This window comes from Lemur catta, chromosome 4 (assembly GCF_020740605.2).
Source record: "Lemur catta isolate mLemCat1 chromosome 4, mLemCat1.pri, whole genome shotgun sequence".
NCBI lineage: Eukaryota > Metazoa > Chordata > Mammalia > Primates > Lemuridae > Lemur > Lemur catta.
In genome coordinates this window covers 54818278-54836024 of record NC_059131.1, presented here as the reverse complement: position 1 = coordinate 54836024, position 17747 = coordinate 54818278, and the positions used below count along the sequence as shown (strand labels likewise).

The following is a 17747-nucleotide window of genomic DNA, read 5'->3' as shown; positions in this document are numbered from 1 at the left end:
CATCCCAGTGGGTATGAAGTGGTATTTCATTGTGATTCTAATTTGCATTTCCCTAATGACTAATGATGCTGACCATCTTTTCATGTGCTTATTGATTATTTGCATACCCTTTGTGAAGAAATGTCTATTTATATCCTTTGCCCATTTTTATATTGGGCTATTTGCTTTTATATTATGGAGTTTTAAGAGTGTCTGTATATTCTAGACACAAGTTCCTTATCAAATATATGATTGGCAAATATTTTCTCCTCTTCTGTGGCATTTTCATTTTCTTGATAGTGTCCTCTGAAGCACAACACTCTTCACTTCTGACAAAGTCCAATTTTTCTGTTTTTTTCTTTTGTTTCTTGTACTTTTGATATTATATCTAAGAACCCATTGCCAAATCCAAGGTCACAAAGATTTAGACCTATATTTTCTTCTAAGAGGCTTATAGTTTTAGCTCTTACATTTAGGTCTTTGATTAATTTTGAGTTAATTTTTGTATATGATGTGAGGTAAGGGTCCAACGTCACTATTTTGCATGTGAATAGTCAGTTATTCCAGCACGGCTTTTTGGAAAGACTATTCTTTCCCTATTGAATTGTCTTGGCACCCTTGTCAAAGATTTCTATTTCCTCTTGACATGTCTTTATCATTCTTTGAGTATATCCTTCCTTTTTGGCACAAGATATGTCAATTTCCCTTTATACTTTTCCATGCTCTAGCTTTTGAATCAGCCATTTCCCCTAAGGAATCTTGGTTATTTTAGTGGATAATATTATTTGGAAGCTGAGATTTGGGTCCTAATTATGGTCATTGCTATAGGGGCCTGCAGCTAAAAGACCCAGGACAGAGCCAGGGAATGTATGTACCTAAATACACAGTTACATTTACATTTGTTATATCCATAAGTTCACACTAATAACTCTCGTTCTAATCCAACAACAGGGCCCTTTCTAGTTTTCTCTTTTCTGTATTTAAAACTCCCTTCTCTGATGGTGGAAAATTTGGCTTCCATTGTCCTCAGTCCCCTGGTATGTAACCAGTTTCCTGTTGCTGCCTTGCCTCTCTGCTCTCCACCCTCATTGTGGAGGCCCTTCTCATCCCACTGGGGCTTGGATGTCTAGAGCTGACACTGTGTGGATGTCTCCCTGCTTGGATTTCAACATCCTGATGCTGGTTTACCATGGCACACACCCTCCCTTGTGGGAGTGCTTGCCTCACTTGGCTCTCTCTAATGGCTTTTGGATGAAATTTTCAGGAAGAGAAGAGCAATGTTATGTTTTAAAGATCCTTCCCTGTTGCTTCAGAGTGCTATATAACTCTCCATGGTATGTGACCACTTCATTTTACTTGTTTGCTCTTCCAAGGAAAGATATCCAGTGGCTCCAACAATTCCCTTGTCACCTCAACTAATGCCACAACAAACATCCTCATACAGGTTTCCTTAAGCACCCATAAGGAGACCTGTTGGGATATACACCAGGAGTGGAATTTCTGGGTCACACAGTATAAAAATTTCTAACTTGCCTGAACATTGCCAGCTTGCTGTCCAGAATGGCTGCTCTAGTCCACACTCACCAACATACATGTAGTCTTCTGTATCCACACTTCCCCTTCACCTTCAACTTGGTTTTTCACACTCTCAAGATTTTGCCAGTCAAGTAGGCATCAAAGGATATTTTGTTCTTTTAATTTCCACGTCTCCGATTCCCAGTGATCTTCGGCATCTCCCCAAGAGCTTACTGATCCTTGGCTTTTCCAGGTCTATGCATTTAGCTACATGTAGTCCTCTATTTTCTTAAAACCTGCTTGGGATCTGACTTTTTGTATTGTTCTCCAAATACCCCCCCCCCTTAAATGTCGTGAAAAGCTTTTTATCAGCTGCATGGAAGTGCACAGCTTGAGTGGCCCATGGGGTATTAAGCCATTTCCTTATTAATAGACATCTGGGCTTTTTAAAGGTTTTTTGCTATCACAAACAAATGCTCCCATAACCATCCTTGAACATACATCTTTGCGTTTGTGCCACAATTTCTTTCGATAAATTCCTAGTGTTTTTAGTTTAGGATGCACATTTAGAAGACACTGTATTTAGCCACATATAACAGTGTCCTCAAGTCTGTAGTGGAAACTGGGAACTCACACAGGAACCAGAGTTTGGGAAGAAGGAAGGTGTCACTGAGAAGTGCTCCTGACTTCAGAACTAGGAAGAGGCATTGAAGCTGGAGTTAGGTAGTGAGGACTTTGCCAGGAGACAGAGCTGAGCACAGATGGGCAGTCAACCATCTTGGCCAGGATGTGCCAGGCAGTGGGGAAGGAGGCCACGAGCTTCCCGAAACTGTTCTGTAGACTCCATCAGGCCCAGAGGCAGATGCTCTGGAAGGAGCCACAGGGAATTGTGGGTCTACTGATAGAGTAAAAAGTGCTTTTTTCTCACAGGAACACTGACCACCACTTTCCTCCAGTGGACCCAGAATACAGAGGTGGATAAGGGAACATTTGCCTGATCACAGGCTTATTCACAATCTCAGATCTTACTTCCCATGGAAGTGACAGGATGCAGGTTTCTGTCATATACAGTTGGGCAAGTTGTGCACTACACAAGGTCAGCTGGCCCAGAAGGTAAACGGGAACTGAAAAAATTGGCCTGAGCTAACTCTCACAGGGGTGCTGCATGGGTTAGATGTGGTCCTGCCTCTAGGCCATGAGGGAGAAGACACTGCCAAGCCTCAGGCCAGCCACACAAAACCGTCCAGGGGAGGGTCTCCAGGATCTCTCACCAGCCATCTCCTACTAAAGAGGACATATTTTCCTTCCCAGCAGTCCTTCAGGGAGGCAGCCCAGCCTCACTGGGGAGATCCTGTCCTCTACCCTTTTGGCGTGGGCCTGAGTGGGGCTGTGCTGTGAGCAGCAGAGTAGAATTTTCGTGCGGTGCAGATTGGGGCAACTGGGCTCGGCTTCCAACTTGCTTTCTTTGGGGCAGAGTTGAGGAGGGCTAATTATCTATACCGACTCCTGGCAGTTGAAGAAGAACCTAGAAAGAGGAATCCTCAACTCAGTGACAGAAACAAGCACAGAGGGAGACAGAGACGCAGAAGTGGAGGGAGAACCAGGCCTAGGCCAAGCACTCTTAGGTGGCCCAAACACCTGAGGTGCGGTGCGTTAGAACCACAGTGGTGGGGCGGGGGAGAGAATGGCTCTTCCCTTCACACAGCGCGGGGGTGGGGCTGCCCCGGGCGCCACCAGGCTGGAGTCTGAGGGCATCCAGACAGGGTCCCAGTGGCTGATTGGTCTGAGGTCTGAGCGGGGCTCTGTAGGGCCCAGTGTGGACCCGTGACAACCTCAGCCCCAGTCTGCACCTCGGCTTGTCCACAGCTCCCTGCTCATTTACTAGGATCAGGCCTGGGGCTGGGCAATGCCGAGATGACTGACCCACGCGCGTTTTCCACCTAGCGGAGCTCAGGCATCCTGGGGACTTTTCCTACCGTATGAGCTAGAAATTCCACTCCTGGATGTAGTAGATTCCATAGCTACTTTCCCACGGGTGCTTGAAAAACCCTGTACAAGGAGAGAAATGCACAGACGGTCGTTATGGTGTAATAGGAAAAGTGCTGATAAAGGTTAACATTTGTGAAGCGCGCACTTGTGTGCTTACGAGCGTCGTAACGACCCGGCGAGGCGGGCCCTATTCCTCCTTCCCATGGGGAAGCCGAGGCTCAGCCAGGTCAGACAACCTGCCCAAAATCACACAGCAAAGCGGTGGGCCGGAAGCATCCTTGGGATCTCCGGGCAAGGCCTGTTTGCGCCGTCTCTGCACCGCGCCGCCCACGGTGGGGGCAGCGGCAGGCGACAGGGACCGCGGGCCGCGCCCAGCCCCTCGGTGTGTTCGCGCTGAGGCCCGGCCCGCGTCTCTGCTCTCCTCGCCGCCCCCGTCCGGCCGCCGCGTTCCGGCACCGCTGCCGCCGTCCCGCTGCCGCCTCCAGGGAGCAGCCTCGTGCTGCCCCCTGCTGGCCGCGGACTCGCAGCGCCGCGGGGGCTTCGCTCAGCGCCGACTTCGCTGAGCAGGCGCTCGGGGTCCGGGACCCCAGCCCTCTTCGTTCCCCATCTCCCGCCCCCAGAGACCAGAGAAGGGGTGGAGGTGGGGGAATGTCTAACTGAGTCCAGGCAGGGAGTTTCTCATGGGTGACATGTCTCATTTCTCCGGGTACATCCGTGTGTGCCCAGGTGCAGCAGCCACTCTCCCTAATCCTGGTCCCTCCGAAGGGGACTGGGAAGGGGGCAGGACCGAGGCCTCCCTCAGGACCTGGAGCCCTGGAGACGTCCTTTATTCGTTCTGGAAATACTTGCTGAGTCCTGGGGATACAAGGATGCTGAAAATATCCACTTTGCTGTAGTGAACAATGGCAGCTCTCACTCCAGGACACCCTCTGTAGCCTGCTGGCTCTGTCCTTCTTCTCCTCTTAGTGACTAGAGGCCATTTTGAGTGATTGCGGGGGGGGGGGACACACACAGGGACAAATGAGACCAGAAGGTGATGCATGCAAGAATAGCTGTGGGTATAAGGTACAAGCCTGGTACCAGGAGGACCAGGACTCATGCAGAGTTTGTACCTGAGCAAGGCTTCGTAGACTCTACAGGAGCAGGATCTTCCCTAGCAGAGGCTCCGGAGGAGAGAAGTTGGGGGACAGCTCAGCTCTGGGCATCTGAGTCTGCTCTGTTCAGGGCTGCAACCCTCTCTTTCCCCAGACTCCAGCCTCACATCTGGGCAGGCAGGCCATTCAAAGCTTGAAGTAGAATATTTCTTTACTGTGTTTGCTAACTTAAGAGGACAATAATTACCTTTAGCTGGACATGACAACAAGGAATACCAGATATGTCATGGAATGTGGGGCCCCTAATGCTCAGGGGGATGACAGGCCTTTCCCAACCCCTCTTCTGTCCCATGGGAAGGGCATCCCCTGGCAGAGGACTGTTCTCCAGGAGAACAGTCACAGAGAGGAAGTCAGAGGATGCTGCTCTCATCCTGGTATGACCCGAATGTTTGTGTTGCCTCCAGATTCATGTGTTGAAACCTAATCACCAATGTGATGATATTAGGAGGTGGGACTTTTGGGAGGGGATTAGGTCACGAGGATGGAGCCCTCATGAATGGGATTAGTGCTCTTATCAAAGGGATGGCAAGGCACTCCCTTCCACTTCTGCTGTGTGAGGACACAGTGAGAAGACGGCCATCTGTGAACAAGGGAGCAGGACCTCAGCAGACACTAAATCTACTAGTGCCTTGATCTGGGACTTCCCAGACTCCAGAATTGTGAGCAACAATTTTCTGTGGTTTATAAGCTACTCAGTCTAAGGTATTTTGTTATAGTAGCCTGAGCAGACTAACACTCATCCCTAAATCTGGCCACTTTGGACTGTTGGTTTCTGTGACTTGGTTCTGTTGTATGTGCAAAACTGGAGGACGTGGCCCTTGACCATTAATTCATTGATCTATCTGAATGTGGGATTCTGATTCTCCTCAGGTGGATGTGGTGGGCCCTGAGCAGGACAGTGGCTACCAGGGGACATTATATGGACAAGTGTGTGGCTTGTGTGCTTGAGAATCATCTGAAGTGGGCCTGCAAGATGCCACTGGGAGTTTGTGGAGTTTGGGATACTGGGCCCATTTCGGCACACAGAGCATCCCTCAGGGCCAAATGAATGACTGAGCAGGGGCCATATGGCAGATGTGCCAATAACCAAGTTATGTGGTTGAAAGCCATCAGAACCTTAAAATAGTTGCCCCCAAAGTGGCTTGAGAATTCATAAGAGAGAAATGACCTTCTTGCAGTGGTGTTTGGAGAAGGATTAATAAAGGAAGTGGCATTTCAATGGGTTTTTGAAAAATGGGGAGGGTTTCAAAGGCTGAGATGTTATGGTCAGTGCTCTACCCATCAAGACATTAGTAGGGTCACAGGCTAGGAGAGATCCCTGGGACATGAAGGTCAAACACTGTATATGTATGTGTGTGTGTTTGAGCTATTCACTTACTGTAAAAAAGTCATATGGATTAAAAATCAAAAGTTACCAAAAAAGTATAATAGCTTCAATTCCCTGCTCAGTCCATAGTCACCCAGGTACCCTCTTTAAAGGCACTCAATAGTGTTAGTTTTCTTGTGTAAACTTCCAGGGGCGTCTTGTCTATGCACAAGCAAATGCACACCCGCCCCCCCACGTGTGCCACTGTCTTTAAACAAACAGCAGCATACTGCACTGTTCTGCATCCTGTTTGTTTTTTAAAGTTATTTTGGAAATAGTTCCATATGAGTAAGTGAAGAACTTCCTGGAGGAGTACTGGAGGAGTACTGGAAGCTTTCCCATTGAAGCTGAGAAGAATAGGACCCTGTGATTTTTGAAACATACTGGAACTATCCCTGCAATAACTTCATCGTTAAAAATCTGCAAAGAGCTTGAGTCCAGGAATTTGAGGTTGCTGTGAGCTAGGCTGACACCATGGCACTCTAGCCCAGGCAACAGAGTGAGACTTTGTCTCAAAAACAAACAAACAAACAAAAACTGCAAAGAGATGGAGGTGGCAATTTAACTTTGGGCAGACTATTATTTTAATTTTGGCTTGCCCTGCCTCCACCCTATTGCTTTGGGATAACCATTGTGTGCACCCTCAGTCTATGAAAATGGCCCAGAAGGTTTGGGCAGGTATCCATGGGGTAGTATTTTTTTTTTTTTTTTTTTAGGCAGAGTCTTGCTTTGTTGTCCAGGCTAGAGTGAGTGCCATGGCGTCAGCCTAGCTCACAGCAACCTCAAACTCCTGGGCTCAAGTGATCCTCCTGCCTCAGCCTCCCGAGTAGCTGGGACTACAGGCATGCGCCACCATGACCAGCTAATATTTTCTATATATATTTTTAGCTGTCCAGATAATTTCTTTCCATTTTTAGTAGAGACGGGGTCTCGCTCTTGCTCAGGCTGGTCTCGAACTCCTGACCTCAAGCTATCCTCCCGCCTCGGCCTCCCAGAGTGCTAGGATTACGGGCGTGAGCCACTGCGCCCAGCCACAGTTCTAAACATGTACGCATGTTCTAAACATGTATGCATGTAACGTAGTTTCTAGTGATAAAGCAAAAACTGATGGGATTGCAGGGAGAAATGTACACATTCACCATCCTAGTAGGGGATTTCAGCATACTTCTAGATTATTGATAGGCCAAACAGACAAAAAATGTTATCTCTGTGGCAGATCTGAAATCACAATGAGATCCCAAGCTTTTTGCATCTGGAAATGTAGTTTCCATTCTTCCATCCCCTGTGATATAGGAGAGAACATAACAGGATTGGAAATGGATGCTACAAACCAATAAATATTAATAACATTTGGCACATCAATATTCCATATTTATATTATTATGCATATGCAAACGTTATTCACAAAGTATATTTTCCTTTCCTGCACTAATTTCTTTGAATTGATAATTGTTTCTTCTTTCTCATTTGTCTAGTTTTCTATGTACTTCAAAGTCACAGAATTTAATAACTCAACTTCAAACTCTGCCAACTCTCTAAAACTCCTCTTAATATGTCCAGAAAAATGTATCAATTTCATCATCTTGAAGATCTTTCTCCTGGGCTGGTTAGATTCCCCAGAGAAGTCTCTTCCGATCTCCTGCTTGGAGGGAAAGGCCAGGTGTCCAGGGGACTGCAGATGGACTTGGAGGTCTCAACATTTGGTAAACAAACCCAACTTTCCTTGCATCCTCTAACCGTATCTTAAGGAAGTTGAAATTTTCATAAAAGAATTTTACCAAAGAGTAAAGAAGAACCATAGCAAAAAAAGACCAAAACAAGCAAACAACCCCCCCCCCCCCCCCAAAATCAGCCATCATCTGTTTCTCTGTACAAAGAATCCAGCAACATTGTATACTTGCTGAAGTCTCAGGAGTCCTGGCCTAAGGAGTGAGAGATAGCGATGAAGATTACTAGTATTACTAGCTACATTTATTGAGGGGGTCTGGGATCCCTGGAAAGCCAGGATTCCATTATAACTATCATCCAGGGCTTCAAATATCCCAGGAGGGTCAGATTCACACACAGTGTAAACCTGACTCCAAGCGACAGACGTCCTTCTGTGCCAGGCAGGGGTAATGGCGCCACCTATGGGTCACTGTGGGAGAGAGCACAAATGCAATTGTATTCCAGAAACACAGGGAGGGAGCCGTGGCAGGGGCCTCAGGAATTGGGTCGCCCACTCTTCCTGTCATTTAATGAGAAGTGACCTCTGCAGTGTTCGCCACATGATCTTTGTTTAACGACCAGATGTTTAAAAGCAACACAAGAGAAGGACACAAGAGAAGGACAGACCAGTATGTGAGCCTGGGTGTGAATTGGTGGTGGCAGTGGTGGGAGATCAAGCTTGGCATGTCCGTGTCCTATAAAAGCAACGCTAAAGGGAACTTAATTTAAGGATTCTCTCCCAAAATATGATCAACGGGGTGATGGGGGGGGTGTATGCTTGTATGAGGAGAGGCAGTGGATCACAGCTTGGGGACAGGTTTAGGGCTAGATGCAGACACACTGCAGCCTGGGAAGTCAAGTCCATGTAGCTCAATTATTTAATAAAACCCTACATTCGCTTACCAAGTGCCAGGCATTCTCACAAGCACTGTAACACATCTATTAATTCAGTAACCCTCACAACAACCCTGTGAAGTAGACCTTTTTTTAGCCCCCATTTTATATGTAAGGAAACTTGAGGCACAGGGACGTTGGGTAACTTGCCCAAGGCCACACAGCACGGAGAAGCCAAGAATCCAACTCAGGTGGTCTGGCTCCAGAGCCCAGATCTTCGCCACTGCACTGTCCTGCTTCTCTGACATCTGCCACCAATATCTGCTCCATGTTCTTCTAAAATGTATTACATATTTCCTGCCTTTTAATATGAAGCATGAGGAATATAAAATAAGCATTTATTGATGGTTTTGCTTAAAGTGTTGATCGCCCATGATGGTGCTAATACAGGGCTGGGTTCAGGGGCTGCTGAGAGGTGGCCCTCGGCTGCCAGGTCATTCTGGGGTTCTTGAGTCTACTTCACTCCATGGAGGAGAGAAAGCTATGGAAGCATTTTAAGCAGGGGAGTGACATGGTCTGATTTATGTTTTAGAAGCCAAACTAGGTCTTCTCCAAGGGTAAAGGACATAGAGACCTGGCAATGACTGTGAAGCCTCTGAAGGGGAGTGGTGTCTTGATTTGCAGAAAGATTTGATCTGCAGCTAGCAGGGAGTGTGGGCAAGGAGAGAGAGGCCGGGAGGACTTGAGGCATGAAGGAGAAGAGGGAGTACAGCTGTGTCCTAAAAGGAAAAGTCACCAGGATTGGGTGAGGCCCGGGAGGAGGCAGTGGAGGGCCTAGGGGAGCAAGATGAACAGCTTGGTGAGAAGCTCCAACGACCACCCTGCGGGAGTTTCTGCAAGAACCCTTTTACCTACTTCCTGTCCCTAACCTCCAGCCTTTGCTAGACCATGAAAACGCACCTCCCAGACCTCCCACTGCAGGGAGTAGGATGGACGAGGTCCCCAGCTGCTGTGCTGAGGCCAATGGGTGACTTTTCCTTTTAGGACACAGCTGTCACAATATTAATTCTTCCAGTCCATGAGCACAGGACTTTTTCCCTATTTTTCTTGTGTCCTCTTCAGTTTCTTTCATCAGTGTGTCATAGTTTTCTTTGGTTAGTTTCTTTTAATTTTTGGTTAAATTTATTCCTAGGGTTTTTTTTGGGGGGGGGGTTTTAGCTATTTTAAGTAAGATTGCTTTCTTGATTTTTTTTTCCAGATTGTTCACTGTTGGCATATATAAATGCTACTGATTTTTGTATGTTGATTTTGTATCCAGCAACTTTATTCGATTTGTTTATCAGTCCTGGCACTTTTTTGGTGGAGGTTTAAGGTTTTTCTAAATATAACATCATGTCATCTGTAAACAAGGCTAGTTTGACCTCTTCCTTTCCTATTTAGATGCCCTTTATTTCTTCCTCCTGCCTAATTGCTCTGGCTAGGAGTTCCAGTACTATGTTGAATAAAAGTGGTGAAAGTGGGCATCCTTGTGTTGCTCCAGATCTTAGAGGAAAGGCTTTCAATTTTTCCCCATTCAGTATGATGTTAGCTGTGGGTTTGTCATATATGGCGTTTTTTATTTTGAAGTATATCCTTTATATACCCAGTTTGTTGGAGTTTATCCTGAAGGGATGTTGAATTCTATTGAATGCTTTTCCAGCATCTATTGAAATGATATATGGTTTTCATCCTTGGTTCTGTTAATATGATGTATCACATTTGTTGATTTATATATGTTGAACAATCCTTGCATCCCTGGGATGAATCCCACTTTATCATGGTGAATTATCTTTATTTATTTATTTGCTGTAGTCTCAGTCTATAATCGGGCAGGGCGTCATGCACACACACACACACACACACACACACACACACTCGGGCTTCAGATCTTGTTGAAAGCTGCGATGTTGACACTGTACATGTGCTCTTCAAACGTGGTGATCTCCTCTTCCAGCAAGTCGGTCCTCACCTTGTCATCCTCCACTACACACTGCATCTGCAGCTTACAGATGCTGCAGCCCACGGGCACCAGCTTGGAACCCCATCAGACCAGCCCGTCCAGCTGAATGGAGCACACACAGGCCTCCAGCTGGGCCATGCCTGTTTTATCATCCCAAGGCTTGACGTCCAGGAGGATGGAGGACTTGGCCACCAGTGCAGGCTTCTTGGCCCTCTCTGCATACTGCCGCAGCCTCTTCCCCTGCAGCCAGGCTGCCTCCTTATTCTCCTCTTTGTTGTCTCCGCCAGTCAGGACAATGTCATCATCCTCAGCATGTGTGGCCGCCTTCTTGGCTGGGGGCTCCACTTGGTGCACGAGAGAGACAAACTGGGTCTATGGGGCTGTGGCCTGGTGGGTGGGCGGGCTTTGCTCTGGCAGGCTCAGCTCAGCCTCCAGCTTGGAGATCGCCTGCTGCAGATCCTGGACGTCTGGCAGGTTCTGGTTCTCTACTTCCAGGCTGGCAATCTTGCTGTGGTCTCCACTAGGCCCGCTGGAGGCCCTGGGGCCAAGCTTCTGCCCAGGGGTTTCAGTATGTCCTCTCTGGCTCCCACGATGTCTCAGAGGATCACAGTGGCGCCATTCTCCTGGTGGGAACAGCCAACCACAGGCCGGTTCGTCAGCTCATAGAATTTCCTTTCTGCATCATCATATTTGAACTTGTTGAACCAGATCTTCTCATGGACCAGAAAGTTTGTAACTGCTTTTCTGAGGCCAGCCAAGGATGTGGTGACCAAATCAGGGGGACTGGGTTGATGCAAGGGTGTGAATGATCTTTTAAATGTGTTGTTGAATTTGGTTTGCTAGTATTTGGTTGTAGATTTTTGCATCTATGTTCATCAGGGATATTGGCCTATAGTTTCCTTTTTTGTAGTGTCCTTGTCTGGTTTGGGTATTGGTAGCACTTACCTTGTAGAACGAGTTTGGAAGTAGTCCACCCTCTTCAGTTTTTTGGAATAGTGCAAATAGAAATGATATTAGTTGTTTCTTAAATATTTGGTAGAGTTCAGCAGTGAGTGAAACCGTCAGGTCCTGGGCTTTTCTTTGATGGGAGACTGGTTATTATGGCTTCAATCTCATTACTGATTGGGTTGTTAAGATTTTCTATTTCTTCATGGTTCAATCTTGGTAGGTTGTATGTATTTGTGAATTTATCCATTTCTTCAAGGTTTTCCATTTGTTGGCAGATGGTTGTTCATAATAATTTCTAACGATCTTTTGTATTTCTGTCATATCAGTTGTAATGTCTCTTTTTCATTTCTGATTTTATTTAATTGCTACTTCTCTCTTTTTTTTTCTTAGTATAGCTAAAGGTTTGTTGGTTTTGTTTATCTTTTCAAAAATTCAACTTTTTATTTCCTTGATATATTTTTTTTGTTTTTTTAAGTCTCAATTTTGTTTGTGTCTGCTTTGATTTTTATTATTTCTTTCTATCCCTTGCTTTTTCTCAAATCCCTCTTGAAGGCCAATAGCTATTGTATTTGCTTTTTTGAGGCTATTCTCTAGATTTTTTTTTTTTTTTTTGAGTCTCATTCTCTTGCCCGGGCTAGAGTGCTGTGGCATCAGCCTAGCTCACAGCAACCTCAAACTCCTGGGCTCAAGCGATCTTCCTGCCTCAGCCTCTTGGGTAGCTGGGACTACAGGTATGTGCCACCATGCCCGGCTAATTTTTTCTATTTTTAGTTGTTTGGCTAATTTCTTTCTATTTTTAGTAGAGATGGGGGCTTGCTCTTGCACAGGCTGGTCTCGAACTCCTGAGCTCAAGCAATCCTCCCACCTTGGCCTCCCAGAGTGATAGGATTACAGGCGTGAGCCACTACACCCAGCCTATTCTCTAGATTTTGTAAGTGTTCCTCATTTATTTTCATTCTTTAAAATTTTTTCGCCTCCTACTGTGTCTTTTCAAATAGCCTGTTTTCGAGTTCACTTATTCTTTCTTTTGCTTGATCACTTCTGCTGTTGAGGCCCTTTGTTTCATTTTTTGGTTCAATGTATTTCTCGGTTCCAGGGTTTCTGTTTGATTTTTTAAATTATTATGTCAATCTCTTTGTTAAGTTTCTCTGATAAATTTCTGAATTGCTTTTCTGGGTTATCTTGGAGTTTGCTGAGTTCCTTCCAAATGCTATTCCGAATTCTTGACCTAAGAGCTCACAAATTTTTGTCTTGCTAGGGTTGGTAACTGGCTCCTTGTTTTGTCCATTTGGGGAGGTCATGGTTCCCTGTTCGCTGTTGTTTCTTATGGATGTACATCTACGTGTTCGCATCGAAAGCAAGTTATTTTATTCAGTCTTCACTGTCTGGCTTGGTTTGGTCTTTCTAGAGTACGCCTGCTTAGAGGTTCTGTGCAGTTTGTTGAGTTCCCTTAGCCCTAGATCACTGCCCCCTTTTGGGCACTAGATGGAGCCCTTAGTCCAGGTTTGCTGCAGTTCCACAGAAGTTTCAAGTGCCTCAGGTGGTGGCTGGCTTCTGTAATTCCAGCTACCTGGCAGGCTGAGAAGAGAAGATGGCTTGAAGCTGAGAGTTTGAAACCAGTCTGGGCAACACGGCTAGAACCCATCTCTAAAAAAAATTAACCAGGTGGGTGGTGACCTGAACCTGTAGTCCCAGTTCCTCAGAAGGCTGAGGTGAGGGGACTGGTTGAGCCCAGGAGTTTGAGGCTACAGTGAGCTATGATCACACCATTGCATTTCAGCCTGAGCAACACAGTGAGATCCTGTCTCTAAAAAAACAAAAAGTTCGAAGCACTGCCCATCCTGGCTGTGTGTGGGAAGGCCGGCTAGGGGTTTGTGACCAGAGGATCCGTGGAGCACGTTTTCTACAGTGTGATGCTGCTGAACTGCCGCTCTGACTTGGCATCTGCTTTGGCTGATACGAAGAGCAGCCCATGAGTTTTGTGCACTGGGGTTGCTAGTCCCACCTACATGGATTGTCTCCAGCTGCCCTCAGGGTTTTTTCTCTCTACAGGCACTCACGGTGCTTCCCATGGGTTGAGACGGAAACAGCTTTCTTGCAAGGGAACCCAAGATGGTGGAGAAGCTGGATGTCCCCCTCAATCTCACTTTTTCCGGTGGAGACCCTGAGTCCAGGGGGACTTTTCCACGTAGTGCCTGGCAGCTTGGGGGAAGGGCATTGCAGGTAGAGAAGTCTGTTTCTCTTACCATCTATCTGCTTGCAATTTTTCACTTCTCTGTAGCCCTGGGGATCATCACAGCTTTAGTTTTGAGTTCAGGAACATTGCCGGTGATAACCTTGGCACTGGATAGTTATTTTTGGTTTTCTGTGTAGGAGAGTGAAGCCAGATTGCTTGTACTCTGCCATCATGGTGATGTCATTCTGACCTGCTTTTTATTTCTTAAATTCTTTTTTCTCTCTGTGTTTCATTTGAGATCATTTCTATTGCTATGCCTTCAAGTTTGTGAATCTTCTATGATGTATAATCTGTTGTTAATCCCATTCAATGTGTGTTATGTGTGTGTTTTAAATCTGAGATATTGTAGTTTCATTTCTGGAAGTTTAATTTGAGTCTTTAAAAAAAAATCCTCCATGCCTCTGCTTAACTTTCTGAACATATGGAATACAGTTATAATGCTTGTTTTAATGTCCTTCTCTGATAATTCTAATGTCTGTATCATTCTGGGTTAATTTCAATGGATTGATTATTCTCCTCATTATGGGTCTTGTTTTCTTGCCTCTTTGAATACCTGATAATCTTTGATTAAATGCCAGACATTATGAATTTTTGCTTTTGGGCACTGGATATTTTTGTATATGTATAATCTTTGCTTTATGCTGACATGTAGTTAAGTTATTTGGTAACAGATTCTTTTGGGTCTAGCGTTCATGATGTGTGAGGCAGGTGCAGGAACTGTCTGGGGCTGAGCGTGCTCCACCACTGAGACCGTACCCTCCTGAGTACTCTACCCAGTGCCCTGTCCATTTAAATTTTCCAGTCGGGCTCCGTTGGCCAGACACCGTTCTAGGCTTTATGTGAGCACCAGCCACTGTTCCTCCTAATCTTTTCAAATAGTTAGTTCTTTCTCCGGCCTCGGGTTTTTCTCACACACATGCGCTGACTAGTACTCAGCTGGATACACATGGGAGAGTCTCTGCAGGTCCCTGGAGTTCTGTATCTACACAGCTCTCTTCTCTCTGACACTCTGTCCTATGTACTCCAGCTGCTTTGTCTCCCTAGAATCCCAGCTCTGTCCCTTCAACTCAAGGAACCCGCCTGGCTCTGCCTGTTTTCCTTCCTGTGCTGTGGCTGGAAGTCCCAAGGTAGTAAGCTGGGCACTCACAGGGCTTACCTCATTTATTTTCTTTTTCTCAGGGGTCACTGTCCTTCATTGCCTGATGTCCACTGTCTTAAAAGCCATTGTTTCCTGTATGTTGTCTGTTTCCCCTCCCCCCCACCAGGTGGGAAAGTAAACATGGTTTCCATTACTCTATCTTGACCAGAAGCATAAATCTTCATTTGACCACTTTAGTTTTGAACTAGGCCAATCCAAATTCCTGGATGGCTTAGAAGATGCCACTAGAGGAGTCCCAGGGCCTCCCTGTAGATTTGCAACCAGCTCTTGTTCTCATGATTCATGTAGTAAATGCATCGTTCTTCTCCACACAAGCTGGGTGTGGATGGTATTATAGGTGAAGGTGACATGTCTGGTTCTGTGGTCCCAAGGTACAGTCCTAAAGGATATACACCAAGTGGGTGGCACTGGCAGTAAAAAGTCTCTCTGCCTAGTGGGGTAGGTCAGGGTTTTGGTCGGGGGCCCCTGGGACAGGGGCCTCTGGATAAAGTTCCTTCCTAGTTTCTATGTCTTCCATCAAAACATGTTTGTTCCAGGGGTTCAAGCACCATTATCAAGAGGCAATAAACACTTGGTCCCAGGAGCTCTGGAGTACTTGCTAGCCCAGAAAATTCCTCATGGTTGTTCCAGATGGGGAGAGCTTAGGATATGAGCAGCATCAGAGGCTATGGAGGCCAGGCTGGGCAATGGTTTCTGCACATATCCTGGGCTCCAAGCTCCATCCCCACTCAGCACCCCCTATGAGGGGCTGTCAAGCTGTATTAACAGTTTATTTTAAAAGAGAACCATAATTTGAGTCTAATCATGCAAAAGCAATCATATAAATCCAGAATTGAGGACATTTTACAAGCAACTGGTATGAGCTCTCTAATATATCAATGTCTTAAAAGATAAAAAGAGAGGGGTGTGTGTGTGTGTGTGTGTGTGTGTGTGCATGTGAGAGAGAGAGATGATGGTAGTGAGGCTGTTCTAGCTTAGAGGACACTAAAGAGCCATGACAATCAAATGTTATATTTGAACTTTAATTGGGCTCTGGAATCAGGAAATAAACCCAGCTATAAGGGTTTAAAAACTTTTAAATCTAGTTTTGATATTATATCCACATTAAATTCCTTGGGTGTGGTAATGGTATTATGATTATGGAGGAGAATGTCCTTGTTTTTAGGCTGAAATATCAAATAACGCTGAAGTGCTACCATTTACTTTCAAATGGTTCATCAAGGAAAAAATCTATGTTATACATGTATATAAATGCACACATATATACATATACATATGCATATCGGCAAGTGCAAAGGCTCTGAGGAAGAAACAGGCTGCCATATTTCCAAATATAAAAAAAGACAGTGAGGAGAAGAGTGGTAAGCGATGGGAATGTGGATATAGACAGGGGCCAGGTCCCAAAGGGTTTTGTTAGATGATAAAGATATTTTATTTTAAAGGTAGTGAGAACCCTTTGGAGCAGGGACTCATGGAATCAGATTTAGGTTTTACTATCCCATTTTTCATCTCACTTCTCCCCACATACCCAGGAAGTGTGTTGTCTCAGGTCCCTGGAGTTGCCACAGTCATGGAAAGGGTTTTGTACCTTATAGTCATGTAGCTCTCCCCTCTCCACCCCATCTCTCTGGTGGCCAAACATGAGGCCTTTGTGGTCCTGGTGGTTCTTGCTCCCTGGAACCAAGGAGTTTCCCTGTGAAGTCACCCACTTCCAAGAAGGTAACCATAGGCCACACTCACGAAAAGGAGCCATGCCTCACATCAGGGAGCTGTGGCTGTGGGGAGCAGCCAGGCCTCTTGTGGCCAGGGAAGAGGAAGATCTGTAGACAGAACTTAAAACAAGCAACAGTGTGTTGTTGTTGGAAATTGGCAAAAAAATTCTTAGAATGGAGAATTCTCAAGAGGGCTGGGGGCTCATTGCTTTCATTTTATACTGGGATCTATGTGCCTTTTCCCTACTCTGGGCCTCCCTGATAGCATTTAACAGTGTCATACTCCTAGCATACCTGTCCTTCCATCCCAAACCTATAGCCAAATCCCCTTATTCTTTCTCCCTTCTGGAGAGCAAGGTTGGAGAGAAACCACATAGTTGGGTAGATTGGGGCCATAGGAAGAAAACAGTTGTGTGCTAGCCTTGGCTCTTGCAGGCTCTCAGGAGCCTACTGTGTGCCCCCCTTCTCAAATCTGCATTCCTTAACATAGTGTCAACTTGAAATTGGCCATCCTGGAAATATTTACACAATGGTAATTGGCAAATACTACAAGTCAGGGTTTCCTGTCTAGATAGAACCAGAGGGCCAGTTGTAAAATATCTGTGAACCATTGTGTTAACTGAAGAAATAATAAGTTTCATAATTTGGAAGGGAGAGCTTTATTTCTCATAAAGGGTTGCAGCCTGTGGGTGGCCATTCTGGCAGGCAGGAAAGCAGGGCCCCTGGCCACAAGCCAGTAACACGCACTTCAAGGTAGGGACAATGGTAACAGAAATTTATACTAAGCGGGATGGCTACATATACTTATTTAACAAGCTATAGGAGGAGTCATGAATATTTATGAAAAGAGAAACAAGTGCCTGCACACTGGAGTTTTCTGCCCTTTTATGAGATTCATGTTGGAAATGGCCACCCTCTCTGTCAAAAAGGTAAAACAAGGATACTCAGTAGACTGGTTAAACCAGTATGATTCATAGTCTTTTACCAGGAAAGAATGCTGATCTAGGGAGGAGGGTCCATTCAGTTGGGTAGGGGCTTAGGATTTTATTTTTAATTTACAACTGCATATTTCATTTGTTTAAAATTCTCTTTCTTCCGAAGTTAATCTTGAGAATAGGCTTAATGCTGACAATGGTGCTCATAAAAAAG

At 45.7% G+C, this 17747-nt stretch overlaps 1 pseudogene; it reads right to left on the bottom strand.

Moving 5' to 3' along the window:
- Window positions 1-10443: 10443 nt before the first annotated feature.
- LOC123637437 lies at window positions 10444-13709 on the bottom strand (annotated as a pseudogene).
- Between the last annotated feature and the right edge of the window lie 4038 nt (window positions 13710-17747).